This window comes from Schistocerca nitens, chromosome 1 (assembly GCF_023898315.1).
Source record: "Schistocerca nitens isolate TAMUIC-IGC-003100 chromosome 1, iqSchNite1.1, whole genome shotgun sequence".
In the NCBI taxonomy this organism is placed as follows: Eukaryota; Metazoa; Arthropoda; class Insecta; order Orthoptera; family Acrididae; genus Schistocerca; species Schistocerca nitens.
The window spans coordinates 1,258,003,399-1,258,025,616 of record NC_064614.1 but is presented as its reverse complement, the minus strand read 5'-3'; positions in this window follow the sequence as shown (position 1 = coordinate 1,258,025,616).

Genomic DNA, 22,218 nt, shown 5'->3' with positions numbered 1-22,218 from the left:
TAATACCTCACGCGTGTAAGTGTCTGACCGCAGAAACTAACGACTGATGCTGTTGCTGCTAATGAATGTAGGTCGTTGCCTGGTGCAATCCTTTCGACGTAACGCTACGTCGTCAGTTCAAGCTTATAAAGTGGCGATGTGGACGATGCGTACCATGTGATATCCACTGATATTAGGCACACGGAATGCAGTGTGTAACAATCTGCCATTCCGTGCAGAGTGCAGAAAGGCCCCCGTAGAATAGCGGAAGAAGGTTCTGGTGAAATTCCGCGCACCCCTGGAAACAAGCAAGCCTGCTGCGGTGTTCTAATTTTAATTCCCTCAGCCACAAAGAGCATTCCCTCCCTCTGCTAAGCTCCAAACAATTAATCACACTGCGTTTCTCACAGACAAGAAATTAGTTGCGTGGAGGGTCTCACAAAAGGGCACCATTAACGAGCAGGATGGAAACTCCAACACGCAACGGAAATTCATCCAGCTGTGGCGCCCACGCAAGCACGCGCAGAGAATTGCAGAAGACCACACAGCCTCATCTTTACCAACACTTACACCCCCAGCTGGGTGCTGTGGGGACAGGATGAATCTGTGACGGCTGAAAATGGAACAGAGGAAGGTCGTCAATAATAGTCACCCTATGGATTGGCGATTTCGTTTAGTGAAACTGCAAACGATCTACAATCTCCTGAGCCTCATGGAATACAATGAGATTATCCTAATTACCTTTCTGATGGTTTTCATTCTCGTTAGGAAACAAAAAATTCGTATGAGAAAATCCAGTACATAGAAAGAGTGCCACAAGACAAATTGCCTATTGTGACAACCCATGGGAAAATAGTACAAGTACCACATTTTAAGTACCTGGGAGAAATCATCCAGCCATCAGGGATCAACCTAAGGGCCAATGAGGAAAGAATAATAAAACTACAGGAAGCATATGAACTCACGTGGAACTATTATAACAAAGTCCATATCCAGTAACGGAAAATTGAGGCACTGTATGCATCTGAATCAAAAGTAGGTGGGCAAACTAAAATCAACGAAATAGAGAAACAAGAAAGGAAAATTCTCAGGAAAATTTTTGGCCCCATAGAAGAGTAAGGAATCGGTAAGAAGAGACCAACATCAGAATTATATAAGCACACAGACAAGATTACCGATACAATAAGGAAAAGAAGACTGCAGTTCTACGGACATATCCACAGGATGAATGAAAACAGAATTTCATAGCGAATTCTTAAAGTCATCAACACAGGCAGGAGAAATAGAAAATGGATAAAAGAAGTTGAAGAGGACGTCAGACAAGCACAAACAGTAAACGATGCATAAAATAGGACTGAATTCAGGAACATCATCAAAAAACATAAATTTGACACCACAACACAGCAGAGACCAGAATGCAAATGGACAGCGGAGCGAAAGAAACAACGCAGTGAACACATGAAAAAAATTTGGGCTCAGAAAAACATAAACAACCTTCATAAAGGAATTAAAGTTCAAACGCTCTCTTTAAATGGGAATAATCGAAAATAATAATAATAATAATAATAATAATAATAATAGTTATCAGTAATCCTCAAATTCAATGAAGTTTCCATTATGCCCAAATGGGTAGGGTGAAATGGTCATGTAGCTAAAAAGAACTAAATAAATTTAAAAAATGAGTTTTAACATTGAAAAATGTATTGAGAGAAAAAATATATTATTAACACTACAATTAGATGTTTGGCCAAAACATTAATTAAGTAATATTATTTCTATTTTTCCTATAAAATACAATGTAAAGTGATTCAAAAAACTTTAGTCGTTCTTTTCGCACAAACAATCATTTTCTCTCCCGCCAATAACTGTGTACTGTTTTTGGGCTACAATACAGACACTGAGTAACTGATCTGAACCTCAATTTTGGAAACATTTTCCTGAAACCAGCAGTTCATTCCTTCCCAAATATTTTGGTCACCTTATTAAAAGTATGAGGAAGGTTATTCCTCTCAGCCATTTCACATTCCTCACATCGTCTATCCTTAACTTTCGTACTGAAAAATTTTGTATTCAAAAGTAGGAAACTGTAAATTTCCTTTCCTGGTTTTGAGGTGAAAACGGACAGAAATACTCCAAATGCTGTCTTATTGTCAGTAGCACTTACGAGGGTTGTGCAGTAAGTAATGCACTGCATTTTTTCCTCTGCCGAAAACAATGCTACGCATGCGAAACGTTACGTATGTATTATTTGAAGTCTCCTGAGTGAGCGTGCCAAGTTTGCGTCATTTCCGGCAGATAGCGTAGCTGCAGGGCAGTTTCAAAATGGCGTCTGTAAGTGGTGTACGTTACAAGCAACATGCTGTCATTGAATTTCTCACTGCAGTGAAAGAAACTGTGGGGATTAATCACAAACGCTTGTGCAAAGTCTATGGAGCATCTGCTGTCGACAGAAGTACAGTTAGTCGCTGGGCACGGATGGTGAGGTCATCCATCAGAAGGCGGTTCGGCGGAGCTCCACAGTTTGCAGCGGTCGGGGAGACCATCCACAGCTGTCACACCTGACACACCTGACCTAGCTCCCTCGGACATCCACATTTTTGGGCCATTAAAGGATGCCATTCGTGGAAGACATTTTGAGGATGCTGAGGTGGTGATTCACACAGTGAAGCACTGGATCCGCCACCATGACAAGGTTTGGTACCGACAGTGCATATACGCCGTTGTTTCGCTTAGGAGGAAGGCCATAGAACGGGACGGAGATTACGTAGGAAAAATAGGGTGTGCAGATGAAACACTATTCTTTCGTGTCTACAGTTCTCATTATGTTTAATAAAGAATTGCTGAAAGGAAAAAATGCGGTGCATTACTTTCTGGGCAATACTCGTTGGTATTTCTTCAAAACTCTCTTCTTCAACTTTCTCCTATGAAATGGATGGGTGGTGGCAGCAAATTTGATAGTCACGCTGCCCTTCATTTCTTGAATAGCTCTCACCGTTTAATAAGCATCACATCATTGACTGTCTCCTTTCAGATTGTATGGGAAAGGTAAGTTATTTTATTACTTAATATTAACGATTATTTGTTATTATTTGGTGTTTGCTATATTTATTACTAACTACCAAAATTATGATGACTTGTTGTGATTCCTTATTTAGGACGTCGCTAGGTCTACTGGCGACCGGATGGCCATTGTGCCCGCCTACACTCCGTTCCACAAAAGTAATTGTTCACTTTCCGGTGGCTCCCAGTGAAGCAGTCGTAGACATCGTGATTTGCGTTAAGTAATCAGCATGTCAACATAATTATGTTGGAACAAGTTAATCTGTTGTGAAAACCTAAGAAGGGCTAGACACAATACAAAACGTGTGTATGCTGCCTCTTTGAGATGACTAAACGTAACTGAGGCTGTTTCGAGTGGTATCTTTACGGAGTGACCGTGCGATTGCAACACTGTACGAACGGACAAACACAAATTGCTTTTATGCCATCACTCGCCGTTGTCCCTGCCTCTCAGTACATAGCAAAGCAGTAACATGGAAAATGTTATCGATTTTTTTTTAATTTGTGGTAAGATATTATGGGACCAAACTGCTGAGTTCATCGGTCCCTAAGCTTACACGCTTCTTAATGTAACTTACACTAACTTACGCTAAGGACAACACATACACGCATGCTCGAGGGAGAACCTGAACCTCCAACGGAGGGAGCAGCGCGTACCGTGGGAAGGCGCCACAGACTGCGCGTTTTTTGTGAGGGTAGATGGAGCGTTTGGTGAACGAGACGCCGATAAACGCTACAGATCACCGGTTGCCCGTTTGGCTTGAGCTGCAACCATTGTTCGTGAAACGTCTGGTTTTTTCCGCGCGGAAAAAAATGTTAGCGACCCTCAAAAGTTATTCACATACGAGTTTTGATGGTGCAACATAATGCAGTATCTATCGACTGGGTGTAAGTGGGCAGACGGGTGAGATATGAATGGCACCCTTAACGTTTCAAATGAAATAGCCAAATAGCTGCCGAAGCAACCATACGGAATTACACAAAGGTTGCACCGCTCTGGAAAACTTATTATTAGTGTGCCAGTGCTCTTTATACATTATCGTTTGTGATATTTCCGTATACTTACGCTTCTAAGAGAAAACTTAAATAATTTAACAGCCTTACAAAGGAAACTCGAATTTTCTAAACTGTGTATGTTAAACAGTATTAAAAAGCCAGCAACTACGGATTAGTAAATATCAGTTTTCGTAGAATGCCCTGATACTTCACTTCTTTGAATTTCATGAGTGAAACCATCTGACTTTCAGTATGCTCATCCTTTTCATTCTTTCTGTTTCCCTTCTTTATTTTCCAATTGCATAGCATGTTTTTGGATGATTCGTCCTACTTCGGGATCGGTTGTACTCATCCTAAGCCCTCCACCTAGGAGTAATGTTTTCGTATGTCTTTTACACACTTTCAAATCCTCTTGGTAGAGTCGGATTACGGTATCTTGAATGTTCTGTAAGCACAAGCGTCGACAGCCTCGCTATAATCTTCAAAAGAAATCATTATCTGTTACAGGCTATAAAATTTTTCAATTTATTTGCTATTGGCCAATTTTGTCTTTGTAGTCATTATCAAGCAACCTAAGAAGCATATCATACACAGAAAGAGAAAAACAGTCAATTTATGTAGAAACCTTACAAAACAAACAAAGAGGCAGGATTTTCAGATCAACATGGAATTGGGTTCTGATACGTCTGTACAATATGCCTGAACTGACATGACCTGGAACCAGAACAGCAGTCCATACATGTAGCCACTTACAAACATTAACTCACTCTTGTAACTGTCTATAGTACAACTTTTCTTCATTATACCACTCGATACATTCAAATAAATATACTACCTGATACTATAAAATTCTTTATGCACTGTAAAATTTGGGTTTCTATTTACGATTAAGCCAACCCTAAACGACTATTTTATTTATGTCCAATTAGCTTTGCGCGCGTTGCGTCACTCGTGTAGGCTATATGGCCTGTAGAGAATTATTCTATTTTTCTTTAATAGAACTTCTATGTTATTCACAAACTGCAACACGTTCTAAATGTTTACGCTAATTAAAGCCATATAAGCACGGTCATTTCCAAATGCATTTCTGATCGAAGTGATTATGGTAACAGGGGTCCAAAGTAGTTCTGTTAATCGTGCGTTTTGCATTCTTGTGGAGATATTTCCCCCGTAACAAATATTTCTTTGCATCTAACCCAGAACTTAAATACTAATTTTCATAAATTTCAATTTAAAAATTTTTAAGGTAAGGAAGTATTTCCTTTAAAATTTTCGTACATTATTGCACTCCGTTAGGGGTTAAGTGTCGAGAAAGACTGAAACAAATATTATTTATTTCTAACCAAGATGTCAGGTACCAATTGTGGTAGATGTAGCCTTAAAAATCCTTTAGTAGTTCTTTAGTAATTATTTATTTTGAAAGACAACTTTCGCCCACTATTCTCAAAAAGGCTGAAACACGTATTTCTTATTTTCTGACTGAAAAATCAAAGACCATTTTCCATAGTTCTAGCTTCAAAATTCCTTTAATGGCGACATACTCTCAAAAGGCTCTCACCCTATATTTCACCCACTTCCAGACAATCCCTTCTTAAACGATGCCAACAGTGTAAGATCCACATCCTCCCCGAACTTAGTTTTAAATCTTAGAGGTTTGGGCTGGGCGATGATGCCTCAGTGAATCTGTCTGATCCTATTTCACCCCCTTAGGGGTTGAATTTCCAAAAACAGTGAAACATGCATTTTTTTCATCTATAACCGAGAAGCCAAACACCAGTTTCAGAAGATTTGGCATTAAAATAGTTTCGCAACGAAATATTTTCATAAGACGTTTCACCCTATTGTAACCTCCTTAAGGGTTGAATTTATAAAAAAAATAATATGCTTGTGTTTTATTTCCAACAGAGAAGCATAATACAGTTTTACATAGATTTGTCTTCAAAAATGTTTGCACAATGAAATATTTCCATAGAAACTTTCGTCCGCCGTTTCACTCCAATAGGGGTCGAATTTCCAGAAACAGTGAAACACAGATTTTTTTTTTTTTACTTCTAGCTGAGAAGCCAAATTTAAATTTTGATAGATTTAGCCTTAAAAATGCACTCATAATAAAATGTTTTCATAAAATGATCTCTTCCCTTATTTCACCTCCTTAGGGTTTCAGTTACCAAAATTACTGAAACATGTATATCTTTGTTTTGTAACCGAGAAGTCAAATACCTCTGTTCATAGATGTAGCTTCAAAAATAGTTTTGTAGTTCTTTAATCATGATATATTTTCAAACAAATCTTTCACCCACCATTTCATCTCCACAATGCTAAATTTACGAAAATTCTAAATCGGGTATTTTTTTTTTTTTACTTCTGGCCGACAAACTAAATACTAATTTCTGTAGGTATAGCTTCAATACTGCCCTGATAGCTATATTTTTCAAAAATTAATCCCTTATTTCACCCCCTCGGGATTGAAATTTCGGAAAACCCTTTCTCAAACGATGCCTACAGTATAAGATCCACACCTTCTCTGAGTTTCTAGTTTCTGTTCTTAGCGGTTTGGGCCGGGCCGTAACAGGTCTGTCAGTCATTCTGTAAGGGGACACTGCCTTTTATGTAGAGATTACAAAAAGATGTACAGAGAAGTTATTTCAAACTGAAAATTAGCAACACTAAAATTGTCGATTTAAACATATTTGAAGAGACACGCATAATGGTTACTATTGTAACTGTAATGTTATTATGTTAAACAACCATTTATAATGCGGATCATCAAATGTGTTAACCACACATGACTTCAGTATTGCATATGCAGACCATTGATGAACTATGTGTTCGTACAGAGAGATATACATTCCTGATCGTCTTTGTCCAGTTTTTGGTCCGTTTACTTATAAGGTAAAGGGTGTAAGGTGCTGTTTGATAAGGATGCTGTTTGACAATTGGTGACGGCAAACATTTCTGCGTGAAAATATTAGTAAATAGTTATTTATGTGACATGCTGTCCTTTTCTAATAAAAGCAACAAATGATGGCAATCATGAAACCAAAAAGTTCCTTAACTGTTCACACGGAGATTAATCCTTAAAACAACACAAGAACAGGGATCTCTCCTCTTAAAATAGGAACCTTTGCATTATAAGGAATTTCGATGAAGAGAAAACATAAGTAAGCTATACACTGATGAGGCAAAACATTAGTTGGATGCTGCCTGGTAGTGCTGACGTGCATGTGAGTGGAGTGTGACAGGGACTGGGTCAAATTAGCGAAGATATGGGCTGCAAATTGGGAAATACATTGAGATAAGCTACTTTGACAAAGGGTAGATTATTATTACGCAGAACCTGTGAACGAGTATCTCGTAAATGACGAAGCTGGTCGAATATCACGTGTTACTGCCGTGAGCATCTACGGAAAGAGTTAGAAGGACAGTGAAACCACCGCTAGGCGCTAGATGATTGGACGTCCACGGCTCTTTACAGGACGTGCTCTGTAAAGTAGGACAGATGGAGATCTGTTGCATCTCTACCGAAAGAGCGCAATGCTGGTACACGCACAAGTGTTTCGGAGGAGACCGTTCATCGTTGTGTTGAACACGGAGCTCCACTGCAGACCACACCTACGTGTTCACATGTTGACCCAATGGCACCACCAGTTACGGTTGCAGTGGGCACAGGACCATCTCTATTCGACGGTCGATCAATAGAAAAATCTTGGCTCATGGGGTGAATCACATTTTTGCTACACTACGTCGATTATCGTCTCCGCAAACAGTGTCATGGAGGTGAACGGCGGCTCGAAACGTGTAGCGCGCCACGGACGCAAGGCTGGTGTGAAGAGTATTGTGCTATGGGAGACATTGTCCTTGCGCTTGCATGGGACCTGTGGTACTAATGGAAGACACGCTGACTGCTGCGAACCACCTGCTACCCTTCACGCTTGATGTCGTCCCCGACGGAGATGTCACTTTTCAGCAGTACAATTGTCCATCTCTCGGAGCGAGAACCGTGCCACAGTAGTTTGAGGAGCATTACACTGAACTCACGTTGATCACTCGGCGACCAAATTCGCCTGATGTAAATCCCACGGAAACCATCTGGGTCACTATTGGGCGCCATCACCGCGTCCGCCAATCAGAGGCCCGTCAATTGTGCGAATTAAATGACCTGTGTGTAGACATCTACTGTCACATTCTTCCATAAAGCAACCAACAAACTGTCGGATCCTTCATACGCAGAACCAGTGATGTATTTCATTCCAAAGACGGACAAACAAGCTACAGAGCAGACGGTCATAATGTTGTGGCCCCATTAGCGTACTTTTACAATTTCTCTTATGTTACGAATATTAGTAATAATTTTCTCGTTTTCATGTTCTGCTAGGCAGATCAAAGCAATACTGGCTATTCGTGCTTTGCTGAACAATTTCGATCGTTGTTTTCGTCACATCGCAAAGGTAAAGCAGAAGTTATAATCTGTATCAAATAGTAACGAAGTGTTTATAACACGTGAGAGAGGACTACGTACTGTGTAACTTAAGTATTATTTAACATCCAACCACTGAGAATCATTCCATTCATGAACATCAGCTTATTCTTTCGCTATGTCCAAATGCAAACTGAAGACCAAAACGCAGTTGCAGGGTATAGCAAAGATATTATCATATACACTTCAGAAAGGTAGTTGCAACACTCTCAATACAACAACTTATTAGAATTTTGGCAATGGCACGTGATGGAAAATAAAAGCTATTACGTTTGTGTGTACTTACAGATAAGATGCGTTCATGGCGTAGGGACCGGGAATCACATTTTACGCTTCATTTGCGAAATACAACACATCTAACGTTAGTTACAATGTCATAAGTAACTAAATCTAATTTACGGAATTTCAGCATTTATTACGTATATTGAAGAGACTAAAATCCACATACAAAAACTAATTTGCATCCTAAATGTTAAACTATTACATGAATTGCATATGTAACTAAAACCATCATTATTGACGCATCAGTATTACAGAATATGTAAACTCACCAGTCCAGCTGAGGAGGGGAAACTAAGAAAATTTATATATATAAAAAACGGGCTGAACTGATCCATGTAGTCAGGTACTTCTCCGCCAAATACCAGGCGCGTTGGTATTGTGGCATAGGAAGTCGCAGTTGGTAAAACAACTGGGAGAGTATTTATAGTCCCAGGATTTTCCCCAAACTGTGGATTAATTTGGTGAATGTCAGGAGATGGAAACTATTTGTAATTAATGAAACTGTACTTGCTTGTGAGTTTGGGAAATGGAGCAAATTATACTCGAAGGTTTCTTGTACCCCTTCTGATCGCGATAGTGCAAAATATGGCAATTTTGCTGTATGTCAGGAGATGGAAACTACTTGTAATTAATGAAACTGTACTTGCTTGTGAGTTTGGGAAATTGAGCAAATTATACTCGAAGGTTTCTTGTACCCCTTCTGATCGTGATAGTGCAAAATATGGTAATTTTGCTGTAAGTTTTCGCAACGAAAGTTAAGGGGAATAACCAGTAACACTGCGACTAGTAGCATTAATTTTCGCAACGAAAGTTAAGGGGAATAACCAGTAACACTTCGACTAGTAGCATTAAGACGAAGTCTTTATCTCCGTATATTGAATTTCGTCGTTTACTTCACATATTCTCTATACCTTGAGCGTTAAATTGATCTCCTACTGGCTAGATCTTGCTTCGTTCCTGATATAGTACAAGTATAATGCTACATCTGATGGTTATAAGAAAGTTATTTCTCCTCCAACTACAAGCGATATTATAGTCAGGGTAGTGTCCGTAGTTGCTCTTTCTGATGATGTGCTCTTGCTATGTTCAGGTGGCAGGGGTTTGGTTCTTCAACAGAAATACAACCGCACACGTTCATGCTGCAAGCTCTAAATTATCGGCACGAGTGAGTATTCCTATCATAATTGGACTTGAGGTCGTAACGTAAGACAGAAGACAAAGTCGCTCTATATATTTCGTAGGCGAATTAATACTGATTTTGTCACTGAAATATATTCTAGAAGTGGCCATTAAAGTCCCCCTAACTCACGTGAATAAGACAGTTTCAAGCAACTGATAACTTGACAAATGGGTTAATATGTTCAATATTTGACGTTAAGCACGTAAAAGAAAAAAATCTAGAAAATATTTGAAATTATGCTTAACGTTTATTTGAAGTTGCTACGTACTCTCATTATGTAATGCTGGATGAATATATTCTAGGTCGTTTCGCTCCATTTTAAGTAATAACTAATTTTTGAATCATCTCAATATTTATGATGTCGTACATCCCAAACTGTGTGTTGTACGATGATATTGCGAATGTAGTGAGTAGTAAAGAAGTAATATTCATTTTCTGATGCTGAAGTTTTGCTGCAGCAACAGCGAAAATGTAGCGAAGGATAAACATTTTCCCTTTCATCATTTTGTGGGATGTGTAAGGAACAACAAATATCTTAATGGTTTGAAATTATGTGCGAAGTTTGTTGGAAGCTGTTAAGTAATCCACAAATAGTGGACGAACGAATACCTAGAATAGACGTCAACTACACTGCCTCAAGAGAAGCACAGTTTCTGTTATACTTGTTTATTGTGTTAAATGTTTAACATAAGATTACACGTGTTAATGAGGAGATTATGTCAGAATGTGAAGTTTTTAAATTCCATCAACAATAAAGCGAAATACTGAAAATCAAATTTTTGTTGCCCCAAGAGGCAGCCTGCAACTCGTTCCGGGTAATACACAAAGGGTGTTCAATAAATTTTTCTCCTCGGATAATTTCGGTTGAAAACACGCATAGTTATTATTTGACGTCGTGGAATATTCCCGCTTCGGTAACTAAAGTTTCATTAAGTTCCGATAGGTGGCGGGGCTACACGTACCCTGCAGAATTGCGTCTGTAAAGGAAGTGGTTTCTAAGGAGAGAGATGTCATTGAATTTCCTTTGGCGAAAAACCAGAGCATCACAGATAGTAATAGGCGGTTGCAGAATGTCTACGGAGACCTGGCAGTGAACGAGAGCACGATGAGTCGTCGGATGAGAAGTCAGTCATCATCACAGTAAGGTGGTGCAAACCTGTCAGATCTCCCGCGCGCAGACCGGCTGCACAAAGCTATGACTCCTGCAGTGTTGGAACGTGCAGACACTCTCACTCGATATTGCAGTGCCCATGTTATTCTCAGTTCCTTCTGACATGTATGCATAATATATGTACGAGTACAGGTTGTGAACGGGTGGTTGGCGACGTACGGAATTTTATGTGTAGCCGTGAGTCGTACACAGATAGACAAATGGTAAAGCGACCGCTCGTGGTAACCGGGAAATCCCGGTTCGAGTCCCGATCCAACACGAATTTCGTTTTCGCTATTCCGTTCTACAGCTGCTGGTTGTCCATATCCACAATAGCGTATACATTTAATGACTCTTAGTCGAGGATGTCGATGGATCAAAATCGAAAATCTCACGTCTCAACTGGACGTCTCTGTTGGTGGCGATGAGACACGCCTCTGACAGTTGCGTACTCAAAGGAGTGTGCACGCTGGGATCGTCGCCGCCTAATAGAGGACCATTAGGAGCAACGAAGGACCAACTGTGCAGAATTACTTGTGCTATACGAGGCCGATCGTGACCAATTTATGTCGAACATCTTCACAGACGGTGAAACATGGGCTCACCACTTCAAACCAGAAGCAAAATGGCAATCTATTGAGTGGCACCACTCAACTTCCGAAGTTCAGTGCTACACCCCCAGCCCTAAATTAATGGCGACGGTCTTCTGGGACTATGAAGGGGTTGTTCAGTTTTATGTCCTCCATCATGTCCAACGATCACGTCTGAAGCGAATTGTGGTGCCCTCAGGAAGTTGAAGAAACATCTTCAGCGTGTTCGTCGACACAAAAATACAAACCAAATTCTCCGTCACTATGACAACGTAAGGCCTCACCCAAGCCTTCGCACCTGAGAGGTGCTCTTAAAACTTCAGTGGTCTATTCTTGTTTATTCAACCTACAGTCTGTATCTCTCGCCATCCGACTTAGATCCGTTCGGCCCAATGAAGAATCCACTCCACTGGAATCAGTTAGTGGATGGTGAGGAGGTTATCACTGCAATAAGACGTTGGCTCCGACGTCCACCAGAAGAGTGGCACCATGTAAGCATACAGGGGCTGCCAGTACGGTGACGTGCATGGATTGGGTATTATGTTGAAAAACAGGGTTTCGTAGCCAAAAGAATGGGGAATAATACCGTGTTTTGGAATCCTGAATAAACCAACTTGCTTTCAGGGAGAAAAAGTGTTGCATTGGTTTTCTTGAATGCCCCTCGTTAATGCCTTCCGATAAATTATTTTTGCTGTTCACAGTGAATTTCATCTTTCATGAGTACTAGACGTGTTGAATCATACAAGTTTCACAAGTCGTCATGCCGCTTCACACTTGAAACGTCTGTCTGGTTTGACAAACTAACTGTCACTAAAGTGCATGCTCGCATTTACCACTGAGTTTGACTGCCAAAGACAATTCTTTCGCCTGAGTTCCAGTATCCTCACACGTCCGTTTTACGGAAGCTGTGACATCCTGTTCTGTGTTTCTGCAGCCTTACGAAGCTGTTATCATCATTGATAAAGCCTTCTGAATCGTCAAGCCGTGTTATATTACTCTTGAAACCTCTTCAGTGTTGAAAATTTCGATCGCTCTGCTGAGATCTTCTTCAGGATAGCTGAATCATCCATCTGGATACAAAAGTGGAATCCTGAAGAAATTTCCTGGAAAGGGGTCGAGAAGTCTAGCAATGAAGAAGTTCATAGAGGAACATAGCGCGGCCTAACGATTCAGAAACTCTGCTGCTTTGTAACATTCAGATCTTTGTTCCACTCCGAGCATGGTAGCAAGCTTGGATTCTGCTTGGCATCCCATCCACTAGGCACTCCAAATTATGCCACTCGAAAGAGTTCTGATATTCGACTGTGGTCCTCCTGAACCTAACAAGTGTTTAGGAAGGTTTCTGCAACGACACATTACGGTATTCGGTTTGTCCCAGACAGGCCCAGTTATCTACGTCAGCAGATGCCACAGGTCTTTCCATTCTGTTGATTCCTGCCAGCTGCAGAAATATGCTGTAACAGACATATTTTCAGTCCTGCTCGTATCACTAAACAACTTTACAGCAGTCTAATGTTCAGTTGGAAAGTATAATGAATTTTGTAATTAGCCATTCATTTAAATTTATTTCATTACTTTCATGTCTTAATCTAAAAGGAATGTCAACTAATGTGCCGTATGAATTAGTTACATTAATCGACAAAACTAATTGTACCTAATTGCTGTGTAATTTGTAACTTTGCTCTCGCTTACGGATCGGTGATAAACTTTGTTAATGTGGAACTAACAGATGGAAGAAGTCAGTCTTAAGTGGGAAGCGTAAAGATGGGCCTGTCTCATTGTTAGAAGAAAAATCTGTTACATTTCAAAGAAAAGGTTTTGTGTTAACAGCAACGAGTGGAAGGAGGAATAAGAGGCAGGGAATTCAGAATAATCAAGTGGAGGAACTCGTGATGGGGACTCTGAAGCGTATTGAGGGACGGTCATATGTGCCGATTAATTATTTTAAATTAGATTATTTTGGTGAAAGGTAAATTGTAGAAACTGGAAATGTTTAAGAAGGTCAGTGGGATAATGAACTTAGATGTAAGTTGCAATACATGTAAATGGAAGTCAACAGAACATAGAAATTTATAGCAAGTTACTGCATCCCCATTGTTGTAATACCTCGTCAATATTTTCGAGAGGAAAACGCTTCAAAAATTATACACAGAAGTGTACCCACAGGGAACGACGCTTTAGAAGAGGGAAGAGAGGCAAGGACCGAGATTTACAAAATCATAGGTTTCTCGAGATTCAGCGCAGAATACAGTGGGTGACCAAAGCTAACAATTACTCTGAGAAGCATAGAACCAGAAGCATTTTCATCAAGAGATCGGAACTGCTCCATCATTAAACTTTAGCAGTATACCAAACGATTTTCCAGCCTGTTTTGGTAGAAGAGATACTGTGAGTTTCAACCATTCTCTGGACTCTGATATGAGAAGTGACTGATGGCAATTAGTGTGTGTAATAAACTATGAATCGAATTACATTAATGAATTAATTAGTATGAGGACCAAAGCGCTTTTCTTTTAAAGAGTGATTACTAATAAAATTCACGACTCGACCGCCAAATACATCGATTGTTGTATGTAAAAGCAGTGTATATATCCCTACTCAGCATAATACAGTCATATATCCTATTATAAAATAGTTCAGAAATTATCTGTGAGTATGATGAGACGATAGTAACCTTGGAAATTATTTTGAACGTTTTTATTAAGCTAACAATGAAAAATAAACATCTGCCATAGATGCATAGGTCTGTCTTGGCACAGATATTGTCAAACAAATCCAGCGTGCAGAGTCCAAAGATATCAGTCTCCCTAACAGTGACACCAGGCCAGAAAAGTGAGTCTTCCATTGATTTAGGCACACATGTGCAAGCTATGTTTTGCACCATGCCAAGACAGCATCATAACAAACGGTTAAAATGGGTCTGTGCACTATGGGACTAAGCATCTGAGGTCATCAGTCCCCTACTTAAACCTAACTAACCTAAGGACATCACACAAATCCATACCCAAGGCAGGACTCGACCCTACCACCGTAGCAGCCGCGCGGTTCTAAGCTAAAGCGCCTAGAACCGCTCCGCCACAGGGGACGGCTTGGCACCACCGTAGAGTACTGAATAGACACTTACAAAATCCTAAGAACACTGACATCGATTGTTGTTTGTGTTGTTGTGGTCTTCACTCCTGAGACTGGTTTGATGCAGCTCTCTGTGCTACCCTATTCTGTGCAAGCTTCTTCATCTCCAGTACTTACTGCAACCTACATCCTTCTGAATCTGCTAAGTGTATTCATCTCTTGGTCTCATTCTACGATTTTTACTCTGCACGCTGCCCTCCAATGCTAAATTTGTGATCCCTTGATGCCTCAGAATATGTCCTACCAACCGGTCGCTTCTTCATGTCAAGTTGCGCCTCAAACTCCTCTTCTCCCCAATCCTATTCAATACCTCCTCATTAGTTATGTGATCTACCCATCTAATCTTCAGCATTCTTCTGTAGCACCACATTTCGAAAGCTTCTATTCTCTTCTTGTCTAAACTATTTATCGTCCATGTTTAACTTCCATACTTAGCTACACTCCACAGAAATACATTCAGAAACGACTTCCTGGCACGTAAATGTATACTCGATGTTAACAAATTTCTCTTCTTCAGAAACGCTTTCCTTGCCATTGCCAGTCTACATATTATATCCTTTGTACTTCGACCATCATCAGTTATTTTGCTCCACAAATAGCGAAACTCCTTTACTACGTTAAGTGTCTCATTTCGTAATCTAATTTTCTCAGCATCACCCGATTTAATTCGACTATATTCCATTATCCTCGTCTAGGTTTTGTTGATGTTCATCCTATATCCTCCTTTCAAGACAATGTCCATTCCGTTCAGCTGCTCTTCCAGGTCCTTTGCTGTCTCAATGTCATCGGCGAACCTCAAAGTTTTTATTTCTTCTCCATGGATTTTAATACCTATTCCGAATTTTTCTTTTGTTTCCTTTACAGCTTGCTCAATATACAGATTGAATAACATCGGTGAGAGGCTGCAATCCTGTCTCACTCCCTTCGCAGCCATTGCTTCCCTTTCATGCCACTCGACTATTATAACTGCCATCTGGTTTCTGTACAAGTTGTAAATAGCCTTTCGCTCCCTGTATTTTACCCCGCCACCTTTAATATTTGAAAGAGAGTATCCCAGTCAACATTGTCAAAAGTTTTCTCAAAGTCTACAAATGCTCGAAACGTAGGTTTGCCATTCCTTAATCTTTCTTCTAAGGTAAGTCGTAAGGTCATTATTGCCTCACGTGTTCCAATATTTCCACGGAATCCAAACTGATCTTCGCCGAGATCGGTTTCTACCAGTTTTTTCCATTCGTCTGTAAAGAATTACCGTTAGAATTTTGCAGCTGTGACTTATTAAACTCTTACTTCTGTAATTTTCACACTTGTCAATACCTGCTTTCTTTGGGATTGGAATTATTATATTCTTCTTGAAGCCTGAGGGTGTTTCGCCTGTCTCATATATTTGGATCACCAAATGGGAGAGATTTGTCAGGACTGGCTCTCCCAATGCTGTCAGTAGTTCTAATGGAATGTTGTCTACTCCGGGGGCCTTGTTTCGATTCAGGTCTTTCAGTGCTCTGTCAAACTTTTTACGCAGTATCATATCTCCCATTTCATCTTCATCTACATCCTCTTCCATTTCCATAATATTGTCCTCAAGTACGTCGCCCTTGTATAGACCCTCTGTATACTCCTTCCACCTTTCTGCTTTCCCTTCTTTGCTTAGAACTGGGTTTCCATCTGAGCTCATGATATTCATGCAAGTGGTTCTCCTTTCTCCAAAGATCTCTTTAATTTCCCTGTAAGCAGTATCTATTTTACCCCTAGTGAGGTAAGCCCCTACATCCTTACATTTGTCCTCTAGCCATTCCTGCTTAGCCATTTTGCACTTCCTGTCAATCTCATTTTTGAGACGTTTGTATTCCTTTAAGCCTGCTTCATTTACTACATTTTTATATTTTCTCCGTTCTTCAGTTAAATTCAATATTTCTACTGTTAGCCAAGTATTTCTACTAGCCCTCGTCGTTTTACCTACTTGATCCTCTGCTGCCTTCACTACTTCATCCCTCAGAACTACCAATTCTTTTTCTACTGTATTTCTTTCCCCCATTCTTCTCACTTATTCCCTTATGCTCTCCCTGAAACTCTGTACAACCTCTGGTTTAGTCAGTTTATCCAGGTCCCATCTCCTTAAATTCCCACCTTTTTGCGGTTTCTTCAATTTTAATCTACAGTTCATAACCAATAGATTGTGGTCAGGGTCCACATCTGCCACGGGGAATGTCTTACAATTTAAAACCTGGTTCCTAAATCTCTGTCTTACTATTATATAATCTATCTGATACCTTCTAGTATCTTCAGGATAATTCCATGTATACGACCTTCTTTTATGATTCTTGAACCATGTCTTAGCTATGATTAAGTTATGCTCTGTGCTAATTTTACCAGACGGCTTCCTCTTTCATTTCTTACCCCCAATCCATATTCTCTTACTATGTTTACTTCTCTCCCTTTTCCTACTCTCGAATTCCAGTTACCCATGACTATTAAATTTTCGTCTCCCTTCACTATCTGAATAATTTCTTTTATCTCATCATATATTTCATCAATTTCTTCATCATCTGCAGAGCTAGTTGGCATAAAAGCTTGTACTACTGTAGTAGGCGTGGGCTTCGTGTCTATTTGGCCACAATAATGTGCACCCCAGTTATTTTATTCATCGATTACATTAATTAAAAAATGATCTGCGTTATTGTATCTTACTGTAATTTACAATCAGCTCAGAATTTTATCGTAGCTAGAATCTGTAGTAATACCGCTTGAAAGCATATCAAAGCATTTAATGCTTGTGTACAAAATATACTGTTATACAACCATATTCTGCAACGAATATCCTTGTAGTTACTAACGTATTTATTTTCTCTAAGCACGTTGAGCCGTGGCTCTCTCATGCAGTGTATTGGATTAAATCTCGGTTGCTATTCTGTGTTTAGTCTCCCACAGTTATCACGATTATACTGTTATCCTCTCTTTCTGCATGTGGCAGCAGCGGTGTGTGTCGATATTCGCACCTTGGACTATCTTTGGTCTGGCACTTATTGTTTCCGGTTGGGCTTTGTGGAGGCCGTTGGTCGGTTGGCGTGTAGCAGCAAGGAAATCTTCGCAGTGCGTAGTTTTGCCGGTCCTCTATCAACACCACCTAGACTACAGGATTGCGCGCTCACTTGTGACGTCATATACTGATGGCCGGGTCTGTATCGGAACGCTCCTGTTAAGCAATCTGCAGCTATACGAACTTTCGAGTTTTATATCTGAGACCGCACAGAGATTCTCGTGCTTTCCTCTTCTACATGGCCTTGTAATGAAAGTGTGGAAATTTATATAGTTGCGTAAAGTAACTAAACAAAACTGCCCTATGTTATTTCAAGATGTAAAATTATTTTGACGATTTGCATTAAATACGCGCTTCTAGGCCTGAATACAAATTGTACCTCAGGAGCTACGCTTTCTTGCAGTAAAAAATCGGCAATATGCAACTACAAGCAGACGTTTTCGGTTTTAAATAAAGCTGCTGCAGCTCCAACAGAATTTAAGAATTTGTTTACCTGGTTTTTTTGTAAATTCTCCTCTCCACTTCAAAATATGCTGATCTAATACGAAACTCAAATCATTCGACGAAATGGAGCACCTCCTGACACAATGTTAAATAAACCAAAAAAAACGAAAAATTATTTTATTTCCTTGTTTCTCCAGAACTTAAGTACCTTAAAACATGAAAATATTGTTTCTCCTATATCCTTGATTGAAATTCGTGTCACAGAGTGCTGTTAATTTAATCATAATGCACTTACCTAGAAATTCTGCTTTCTATACTGCTTAATCTATCGAACACTGAATTCATTTAAGCAATTTTCTAAGGTAGTTCACTCAAATTGAAATTATTTCCGAATAGCTGTATATTGAAAACTGAAGAAAATCATTCTGTAGCTCTTCCAAATAAAATTACTGGAAACTCAATAATCTGGTAGGAATGATAAGGAATATTAAATATTTTCGTGTTCAAATGGCTCTGAGCACTATGGGACTTAACATCTGTGGTCATCAGTCCCCTAGAACTTAGAACTACTTAAACCTAACTAACCTAAGGACATCACACACATCCATGCCCGAGGCAGGATTCGAACCTGCGACCGTAGCGGTCACGCGGTTCCAGACTGAAGCGCCTAGAACCGCATGGCCTCACCGACCGGCCAAACATTTTCGAGTCACGCTAATTAATACAACTATTCTGCGTGACAATAGTTGCAAATATGAGAGACATTTCACAGACAACTTTGTATTAACCTCGCAAGAATGGTGCAGAATTAAGAAACAAATGATGCTGGTACATGATACATAACTGCTTTTAAAAACAATTGGCAAATGTGGTTCAATGGAAACAAATAACACGCTACAAATTTTTTGTCATTTACGTACTCTTGAATGAGGCGTAGACACAAATTCCTGACTGGGAATAGCTGCAATCCAGCGATTTCTCAACTTCACATGTTCGGGAAATCTAAACATGTGCACTTTCATGCCATTGTGGAGTTTATAATTTTCCTGGCAAAAGGGAACGCAGGACTTGTATCCCATACTTCGAAGAACTGTAGGCGAATACTGTATGAAAAATATATCACTTTGACGTGTCACACACTTCCAACACAACATACACGCCAACAGGACTGCTGACTGAAGATAAGATGGCCAACAGTTTGTGACGTCACGTGCCAATATGGCCGCTATGCGTAGGCGTTGTATCTACAAAGCTTTGCCACTCTGCAGTTTCGGCTTCTGTGGTGCTGTTCCCATTTCTACGAGGCTTGTGGCCCACCGATCCTAGACATGTAAGTTGAGTTTTGACTTAATCTACCATCAAGTCACGACTGTTCACATGGTCTCGTTTGGAGTTCGTTGTCCGCTGTTGTGATATTCCCACGAGCAACAACGTTTGATTTCAAGTTGGCAAATTTTAGCAATCCTCCAGTGGAGTTTAACTGTACTTGGTTATTTGAACTGAAGTGCACCAGCGGAATCTCCTGCCTTGTGGCCGTTAAATGCCCTGGCCGTTGATGTAAATTCAGGCAGTGTATTTTCCTCATCATGTTGTCGCCGTCTAGCACAGTGTGTAGTTTGACAGCTCAATGTATAATTGGTGGTGGGTCCCAAAACTTTCAACGTTGTTCCACTGAATTCCCTGTTGCGCGCTGGTCGGGTGAAGAGGAGGTTGTGTTGTCAGTGGGTCCGTTGACTGTTTGTAGGTTGGGTTGTCGTCGGATTGAGAATGGTTGGGCCAACTGCCTGTCTCACCTAAGCGAGCGTTAGGGTTTGAATTCCAGGCCGACCCTCGGAACTTCTGAGCGCCCTTGGGTGTACTGCCTTTTCTTGTTTGTTCCTGTTGTTTGTACTTGTATGGCTTCTAGCAGATTTTTAGATTAAAGTTGTTTTATCCTTAAGGTGTCAGACGGTTTGGGCCTTCAACCTAATTTAACAACTCTTTTATGTTAACCCTTTGGCATATTTTTGAAATTAATGGTATTAAATAATAAGTGTTGGGCATTCAGAAGATTTTGAATTTAAGTTGTTTTGCTCTTAAAGTTTAAGATTCTGGGGCCTTCAGCCGATTTTGAATTAAAGTTGTTCTGCTCTTAAGGTGTTAGATGGTTTGGGCCTTCAGCCAAATTTAAGAACTGTTTTACGTAAAGCCTTTGGCATTATTATATTTAATGTTATTGAGTCTTAAGTTTTGGGCCTTTAGCCGGCTTTGAATTTAAGTTGTTTGCTCTTAAAGTGACATATAATTTTTTTGCTTTCAACCTAATTAAGGAACTGTTGTCTTTTTAATTTATTTTGCAGAACTTTAAGTTATTGGCTTTCAACCGTTTTTAAATTAAAGTGGTCTTGCCACTTAGGCATGACATTGTACAGCGTATTCAGGCGCTAATTATGTTCGAAAACTAATGCTGTGGTTTTTTATTTTTCTTTTAATGTTTGATCAAATAAAAGAATGTATGTTCAAGTGTAACTGACAACCGCTTATTTAAGCCCCCTTTCCACAACTTAAGGTACCTGTCCTTTCTGCGGGTTTAACAGGGCGTTTCACTGGTAGCAGAGCCTGATTGCGCTTGTGCTTGAAATTCTAGTTGTTATCAGTTTCACTCTTGTTTCGTTTGTGTTCTGTGGCACCATACTGTTTTGGTTGTTACTTGTTTCAGGTGCTTATCGTAATGGCAGTCAGACAGTATCCGGGAATCGGCCTGCTCAGAAACGACCATCTTGTTTATAAGATGGCAATAAGGCGCCAACCGATTGAGGGCAGTGTTCCGGGATTGGTAGTCCCGTTTTGGCGCTGCCGCTCTTGAGCTGGCTGACGTCACGTCGGCGGTGGTGGCCGAGACAGGAGCGGAAACAGAATTTTTGTTTGAGGCTATTAAAGGCCTTGAGGACACTATTTTTCTTTTGGAGGGAACCCAAACTATTGACATTCAGCTGGATAGAGTGCGGGCACAGTTAATGTATTTAACTAATCGGATAGCGGACTTAGGCACATTAGATTTGAAGATCATCACAAAATATTAACTGTTGAGTTGGGAACTTGGGTGAGTACATTACAGTTTAATCATAAGTGTTTGGATGTCGATTGGATGAAGATTGAAGATAGGGACTTGCATGGTTAGGGAGAGGGTGAGAGCCAGCACGGGGATGGTACTGTTACATCCTCTGTCAAGTTTGATGCTGTGCTTGCCAAGTTTCTTAATCCTCTGGCCTATTTCGTCCGAGATATTACTGAATTGGTTGTGGAGCGACTTGATCAGGTGGAAAAATTATTGTGGTTATTGGTTCACCCAGAACAACACGCAGCCGTCTTTCACTTCCCACATCATGTCTCTCGTTGTTGTATCCGGTAGCTAGAGACGAGTTTCAGAACCTCCTCTCGTGAGCCATGGCGAAAGAGCTTTCTTTGCAGAAATTAAAGGAGCTTATAATTAGGCAAAGGATGAACACCTGGGTTCGTAAACAGCTTGAGTGTCGTTACATTTGGGAAGTGCAGCGGGGTGAGGAGCAGATATATCAGTATGTCGATAGAGTCCAGACAGCCTCTTTGGCCTTGCTAATTGATTTACCTGAACAAGAATTGGTGTGTCTCGTTCTCAGGGGTATGCGTGTGGCGGTTAAGTCGCATTTTGTCTTCCACAAGCAGCCTTCAACCTGCGAAGAGCTCCGTGACGTGGTCGTAGTATTATCTGCATTACCACTTGAGAAACCTGTACGTCACGAGGTTAAGGGGCCGGACGTCGGCCCTGATTGCGGAGTGTCTACATCCGCTGAAGATATCAAAAGGAAACCTCGGTGATGATCCAGGTGCGGCAGTATGACTCATTTGGTGAACTCTTGTATTCAGCGTCATGCA